This window comes from Chelonia mydas, chromosome 5 (assembly GCF_015237465.2).
Source record: "Chelonia mydas isolate rCheMyd1 chromosome 5, rCheMyd1.pri.v2, whole genome shotgun sequence".
Lineage (NCBI taxonomy): Eukaryota > Metazoa > Chordata > Testudines > Cheloniidae > Chelonia > Chelonia mydas.
The window spans coordinates 57072704-57080971 of record NC_051245.2 but is presented as its reverse complement, the minus strand read 5'-3'; the positions used below and the strand labels follow the sequence as shown (position 1 = coordinate 57080971).

General features: G+C 39.9%; 1 long non-coding RNA gene across 2 annotated transcripts in view; it reads right to left on the bottom strand.

The window, feature by feature from the left end:
* Positions 1-6584, bottom strand: part of LOC122466008 — a 13717-nt gene extending 7133 nt beyond the window's left edge. For both annotated transcript variants that reach the window (XR_006291195.1, XR_006291196.1), the window contains exons 1-2: positions 6322-6584; positions 2685-2829 (exon numbers count right to left, since the gene is read on the bottom strand). This is a non-coding gene — a long non-coding RNA (uncharacterized LOC122466008). The remainder of the gene's footprint in view (positions 1-2684; positions 2830-6321) is intronic.
* Positions 6585-8268: the final 1684 nt, after the last annotated feature.

Sequence of the window (8268 nt, the reverse complement as noted above, 5' to 3'; positions counted from 1 at the left end):
AGATTGCTTAGAGTTAGATACATACTTAAGTAACTTCACAAACTGGGGACCAAATTTGTCTATCCCATAAAGTAGCATATTGAGAAATCTCTTTGGCAGTATTGGAGAACTTGGAAGCTTTTTTCCCATAGATCTATCTTGTTAGCAAGAAGTAAACAAGTTATCAATTTGTTATTTACTAAGAATCACAGCCCCCTCTGGGCCTATCAATCAGTGAAGGGGAGGTTGGACTATTTCCCACCACTGCAACCTCCCCTCTGCTGGACTTTCCACCTCTGAACCCTCCACCAGAATCTAGGTCAGTTAGATTCCATGGCACTGTAGCTAGCGAAATTCATGATTGTGGTTTCTGCTAAGTAACTAAGTATTCTATGAAAACTATGTAATTACACCACTGTCAATTTATTAATTTAAATTATTGAACTACATTTAGTATTCATTTTGTTTTCTAAAAAACAAAATCTATATGCAATCATGAACATTAAATGAAAAAATACAAGTAATCAAGCACCCCTTTCTACATGCCTTTAAGAATTCTATCAGGGTTTTTTAAAGAGTGTATGGTCTGCACAAAACACACAACCGAAAGGCACAAGAGAAACAATGACTAAAAGCAGAGATTTAGAAGTTTCAGCAAAAGAACAGTACTTGAGAAATAGACAACAAATGACCATATTGTACAGTCCTTACTCAGTTAAAACTCCTGTCTACAAATCCATGGAAACAAAGCCTTCTGTTGGGTGTGAATTTGGGGGGGAGGGATATTTTACCTGAATAAGTACCATAAAATTTAGCCCAAATAGTGTCTATGTAGCCCATCACTAACGTTTGCTAAGTTGCACAAAACTGAAAGCTAAAAATGGAAAATTCGGCTCCTGGATCAATCCATTAAACACCAGTATTGGGAAAGAATCCTTTAAAGATGGAATGAAAGAGACAGAAGTTTTGTCATATACATTGGTATACCTCCTTAGGGCAACTGTGAAAACACTCCTGTGCCACCCCACAAAGTTGAAGTTCCAGGATAATTCCCAGATCACTGGGCACAGGGAACACCCTTTGTAAATGCAATTTGATATAGTGCTAGCAAGGGTCGGGGCAAAGAAAATATGAACAAAATCTTCCATTAAACTACTGGTAAGATTTGGGATTCCAAGAGTCTGCTGCAAAATGATATATTTGTGTTTCTAACAACAGAAAACCTACTTTGGAATTTAGTTCCCAGTGATTTTTTTAAAACTTCCAAGGATGGGAGGCTCATTACAATGAAGTCAGCAGGAATGTTTTTAAAAGAAATCCTTTTACAGACTTTAATCTGAGGAAAAGGGATTCAAGGTCTGTCGCCACTGGTAGGAGATAATCTTGTAGGGTAGCAAGAAGAAAGTGCCTGAGCTGTAGATAAAAGATGAACTCCTGCAGCGGAACATTATACAAATGTTGAAGATGCTGGAAAGATGCCAGAACTCCCTGGTGATATAGACTGGAGACAAGGTTACACAGTCACACTCCCACTGAGTAGTAAAGGAAAGGAGTCCCAGATTTCTATCAAGCACAGCTACAGTAAGTGCCAGGAGGGACCTTTCAATCTTCAAATGTGTCAGAATGCAAGACCATTCACAGAGCGTTTATAACAGCGAACCATCCTTTGTTTATTAAAAGCAATGATAACTTAGAGAAGGCCGGAATATTGGCAAGAGAAATACCAGGACATTTTTATATCCACTTAATACATTACTCTGTGATACTAAGCCCATGCAAATAAACCGTATCATCAAAGCCAGCAAAATATATCCCTGTACAAGATAAGTGGAGGTGGCAAAATTTATCTTTGTTACCCTGCTCTGCTAAATGAAAGAGTAATTGTTATTATTTGAGTTGGTAGGAGGAAAATAAAAATATGGAACAAGTAAAATAACCTATTCAGATGACACTGGCCAAATTCAGTGGTGATATAAATTAAAGAGAAAATAAGCAAGTAGTGGAACTTAGAGCACCCACTGAATAACAAATTACTGCATGTATGTAGAGCTATGCCAGGCATCTTCTCTGAAAAAAGCCAGGGTATTGGGGAGAGCCATCACAGGACGCCCTCTAAAGATCACAGGGTATGAAGCGGTCCAGCCAACTGTTCTCTAAAGACATGGATAAGAATAGGTGGCAGTGGCTTCAGACCACCAGACTACACCCAGAAGACTTCATAAAAAAGTAAAGGTCATGGGCCTTTTGTGGAGTAGGGCAGAGAAAAGGAGGACAGGCCCTGCTCAACTTCACCTTCATATGAAACCAATCAGTTTTGCATGGGCTCAGATTGGTATTTCAGGTTTGTATTAACCAACTCTCTAAGCCAGCGGTTCCTAAACTTGTTCCGCCGCTTGTGCAGGGAAAGCCCCTGGCAGGCCGGGCCGGTTTGTTTACCTGCCGCATCCGCAGGTTCGGCCGATCGCGGCCTTTGTGTGTGTGTATGTGTGTGTATATATATTTTTTTTCATCATTTTTTATTGCTTCCACAGAAGCTTTTCAATATAAGCTAGGCTTGGGCAATTATTTTACTACTGTGAACAATGGAGTATGGAAAAACAGTACAGTACTAAAAAATGTATGAGACTAAAATAACGTGGAAAAATGTTTTCATATGAACTTTAAAAACAGTCATGTACAACACTGTAAGACCCATTCATACTCACTTGTTTAAAGCCACTGTGGAGGTGTTGTTGAAACCTATTAACATCACTTGAGTCCAAGCAGCCCATCTTCAGAAACCATTCTTTGGTCAGTTCATAAAAATCCACCTTTCCTTAAACTCAAAGGCATTTCAGTCTGCTTTGTTCTCTTGGGAAATATTAAAAATAAAAAAATTGCAGAGAAAAATCATAGCTTGTCACAATACTTAAGAGCTACAAATTGAGTCATTTAAAATAGTTTGCATGAACTTGATGGGATAAATATTCTGAGGTACTCAAAACCCTTTGGGAAGTGTCACAGGGATAAGCCACTGTGTGAAATTGCTATCTGAGTGAATACCAATTATTTGTGATTTACTGTAATTTACTTTTAAACCCAGGAGCTCACCCAAAAGCAGTTAGTGTATATACCTATTAAATGATGTATGGGCTTGATATGTGAAATACACAGAAAGAAAGCCTTTAAAGAATGTTCTAGTTAAACCAACTATTAAATGGAATCTAATGTTAACTACTTAGTATTGAATTACTACAGTAAAAGAAATGAGGGGAGGAAGTGTGTGGATGGCAATATTCTGCATCAAAGGGCCTGAAACAGAGCAAAAGGGACCCTCCTACATAACCTATTAGCAAAAATAAACAACTCTTTCAAAAAGCTGGATCTATGCAGATGAAATACCACAGAAAATTGGGGTGTGTCATTAACTATTCTGAGAACAGACAAAGGGTTTCAGTCTGTATGGTTATCAATACATCTTTTATGAACATTACACTGTTAAATTCAATTTGTTAATTTTAAATAAGCTGCTGCGTAAAGCTGGTCAAAACCTCAAATTACTGTTCCACAGGAAATTCTGACTGTAATGGCATAAGGGCACCCCAAATATGCCCTACAATCAAACGTGGAGCCACAGGTGAACTCCTGCCTCAGTTTCCCCTCACCCCGATTATAAACAAGTCTAAGCAGGCCTGTCTAGTACTAAAGAACACTCTCTTTAGAGGGTCTCATTTCTTTAATGGAGGACAACATGAAAACAAGCCAAAACTTCAATCAGCTACTGCAACAGAAGCTCTCCACCTCTGGGTTAATCAGTTTTATGTTTCGCCCCACTAGCCCCAGAGCACTGTTGTAGAACTGATCAATGAAATTTTTAATTGTTCACTTTATTAATATAACTTCATAAGCAAAATTTTATGAATGAAACAACATTCATTCATAAAACCGGTTACCCCAATAACTGGGTAATTGAGTTTCACTTTCAATCCAATTGCTGCTTAAATCACTGAAACTTATGCTGTTTCAACATTGTAACTTCTGCTCACTGTTTGTCATTCATTATACTTGTCTCTATTGTAACTTCTGTTCACTGTTTGCCATTCCTTACACTTGTCCATACTGTAACTCAAACTCCGTTTTAACTTGTCCCCAAACTCCATTTTAAAATGCTCACTTCATTTTGTAAAAGCTTACTGCAACCTTCATTTTTGCAAAACCCTGCTGTAATCTTATTAGTTTAGTTTAGATGTGTGAATGAGGTATGTACGGATGACGGAATCAACTTCCAGCCCCAGCCTGTCCTGATGAAATAAAGTGTAAACACCCAAAGGCTGAAAATGCAGACAACAGCCCTGACAAAACAGGACACAAAGAAGCTTTCAGAGCTGCTACCCAAGGATCTTGGAGTGTGGCATCATGCCACTGTGTATGAGCAATGCCTAGCCAGAAGAATTGCCACAGCAAGTAAGAACAGCTGGGTGCAGGGGAAAATGCAGGCTATCCTCATCTCCCTCAGGGTGAAGGAATGGGTGTCTTTGATATTTGAATCTCAAAAAGAAAAAAATTAAGACTACAGTTCAAGAGTATTTTTCCCCCCTCAAAGTAGTTCACCCCTCCCAGCCCTTGGTAAAACAAATTTTGGCTTAATCTCAACTTCCTCCAGTGTAATATTTTAAAGTAGTATACCTCTAAGATAAATCTTTTTCTTTATTCTTTCTATACTGAGATTAAATAATAAAACCAGAAAAGACCACTGTGATCATGTAATCTGACCTTCTATGGCCAGTGTTGCACAGAATTTTCCTAAATTAATTCCTGTTTGAACCACAACATGTCTCTTAGTAAAACATCCAAACTTTATTTAAAAATTATTAGTGATAGAGAATAGTTAGTAAATTGTTCCAATAGTTAATTAGCTTCGCTATTAAAAATTTATGCCTTATTTCTAGATTGAATACGTCTAGCTTCAGCTTCTAGCCATTGGATCATGTTACACTTTTATCTGCTAGATTGAAGATCCCCATTTTTCAAATATTTGTTCCCCATATGGGAACTAATAAAGGATAATCAATCCTTCCCCCCACCCCAACCTTCTCTTTATTAAATTACACATATTGGTGTCCTTGAGTATTTCATTTTTAGGCATGTTTTCCACTCATTTAACAATTCTCTTGGCTCTTCTCTGACCCCTCAATTTTTCAACACTCTTTTTGAATTGTCAACATCAAAACTGGACTCAGTATTCCAGCACTGATCACACCAGTGACCAATACAGAGGTAAAATAACCTCTCTACTCCTACTCAAGATTCCCCTGTTTATACATCCAAGAATTGCATTATCACTTTTGGCCACAACATCGCCTTGGGAGCTCATGTTTCACTGATTATCCACCATGACCACCAAGTCTCTTTCAGAGTCACTGTTAGAGTCCCCATGTTAGAGTCCCCCATCCTGTCAATATGGCCTACATTCTTTGTTCCTAGATGTATGACTTTACATTTGGCTGCATTAACACACATTTTATCAAGCAAGCCAAATCACTCTATATTAGTGACCTGTTCACTTCATTATTTACCACTCTCCCAATCTGTGTTTCCTCTGTAAACTTTATCAGTAATGAATTTATGTTTTTTTCCAGGTCACTAATTTAAAAAAAAAGTTGACTAGCATAGGACTCAGAACCGATCCCTGCAGGACCCCCCCAAGAAATATACCGTCTCAGGGATGATTCCCCATTTATAATTACATTTTAAGACCTATACGTTGGCCAGTTTTTAATCCATTTATTGTGTGCCAGGTTGATTTTGTATTGCTCTAGTTTTTAAATTAAAACATCACATGATACAAAGTCAAATGCCTTACAGATGCCTAAGTATATTGCAGCAAAACTATTACCTTTTTCAACCAACACTGATAGGATTTGTCAAAAAATGAAGAAAAAGTATGTGAAAATTTGGTATTATTTTCTCTTCCCCTCCCACTCATTTTTGTATTTCCCACACACAAACAATTTCCCCCCCCAAATAAATATTTTTGATATGGTTATTTTGAAAATCAGAAGTTATTTTAATTTTAAAAGGCTCAAAATTGGCCCATTTTGAGGGATGGGACTTGTTTTTATGAATTCTCCAGACAAGTTTTTTTAAACCAAAACTCAACATATTTCATTTACTGACCATAAATTTAAAGAGAAATTTTTCAATAATCCTTTTGATAAACACATAAAAGCCACCAGAATAGCATCACATGTTTCACGCAGTGAAAAGAAGTTTTGACAATGTCAACAACTTTACAGAAAAAAAATCATTTAACAAAAGACCATTTTTCAATTAAAAAAAATCTTTTCATTCAAAAAATTTCACCTGGCTCTGAGATATTCCATTTGGCTCTGTTCTCTGTAACATTAGCATTATACTTGATTCTGAACCTCCTACATCGGCCTATCATTGTACCTATAACAAAGCCAACATACGCCACTGCCCCGACTCCATCTCTGCTCAAGTCTTTGTTCATATATTCATCATCTCTCCTTAATTACTGCAAATCCATCAAGTCCCATTTCTTCAAATCTCAGTCTTTGCTCATCTTCCTATATCGACCAAGAAGAAGGAATGGTCATTTTGTGGTCAAGCAACTCCACTGCTTCCCTATTTCTTTCAGAATACAATTAAAAAGTCCCCTCATTTTAAAACCCTTCATGACTTGCTCCAGCTTATCTGATGACCCTTGTCTCTTTCTACTCCCCTCTGCCTGAGTAACTTTTGTCCTTCTGTGCAATCTCACCACTATTGCTGTGAAACCCTTTCCTGCTATAGCTTCTGTCATCTGGAAAGGCTTGCAGTATCTCTCTGTTTCACTGGTTCTCATGCATTTCAAGTCTCTGCTGAATACATCTCTTTTCTGCCTTACTAATAGCTGAAGTAAAGAGAAATTAAGTGGTATTATTTTTGATTCTGCAAATGATTTTATGATACAGTCTTTATGAAAGGTGTTCTACCCAATGAACTTGGTGGAGGTGGCTGTTATCTGAAATGGTTATTGGACCTGCATCCACATTTTGTTACACGCAATCTGCATTGGTATATGGTGTACTGTCATACCTTTTCTTTTTATACTTTGATTTTTTTAAATGTCCCTAGTAGTTACATTTTTCTGTGGTTGTGTTTCTAACTGCAAAACCCTATAAATTTATGTTATAAAATGCCTGATTTTAAAACAATTATACTGTGATGGTTCTCAGGGTACCCAGGACTGAGAGTCACCTTTGTTATCCTCTGCCTCTAGCGAGAGATAGCCTTGTCTGTGATGACTGAGTGTTAGCTTCCTAACACCACCAACCTATTAGTCCCTGAGGGCCCTTTGAAGTGTTCTCCTGTGTTATCTAGCCTCTGACATTAGCTATTCACAGAAATCCCAGATCCACTGTCCCCGAAGGACAGGGAGAAAGCAGGGGAGGGTGTTTGCTCCTCCCTTTTATAGTTTCAGTCCTCTACTTAAAAAAACATTTCCATGAGACAAAGTCTATGTGGAAGGACGTTCTCTGTTGTTTTTTTCCCACCTGTAGGGAGGCGGTGTGGTTCTCTGCCCCCCTGGAGAGGGACGAGCTCCGCCAGACACCAGAGTGGGCAGAGCCTGAGCACTCCAAGCCCGCCCCCCAGAGGGTCAGGTGCCAGACAGAAAGTATAAGACCCCAACCCAGAGCTCACTCAAGAGGCAGCTGTTGGAGAGGCCAGACATTTTTGGCCCAGCTCCTGCTAGGGAGACTCCAGCAACCAGCAGCAGACCTGGAGACTAGCCTGACCGGCAGATTCTCGACGCGGATCAGCGTGTGGGAGAGTCGCTGAGCTTACCCCTCTCCAGCTACCCAGAAGAGTCGCTGAGCTTACCCCTCACCAGCTAACCCGAGAATCCAATGGTCATCGACCCTCCCTGAGGACACCACCTTGACCCAGGTACCTCCAGAGCAGGAGTTGGGAAGTAGCTCGGGGGCAGCCAACTCGAGTCTGGCTGCAACACAGCCGGAACCCATGTCAGTGTGTTGCGGCCAGGAACCCCACTGACACCACAGTGGGCCTTTGGCCGCTGCTAGGGCCCCGGGCTGGGACGCAGTGGAGTGGGAGGGCCTGCGTCCCCCCTGCCACCCAACGTGTGGGTGGCAGTCTCCCCCTCTCCCAGGCTGCTCTGAGCTTGAAGCCTGGGTGTGCTATTCACCTGTGTTTGCTCAGCCCCTGCCTGAGGGTCTGAGCCTTGAACTCCTCGTTGCCCTGCCCTGACCCAGGGTCGGGGCTTGTTAACTGCTACCTGTGTTT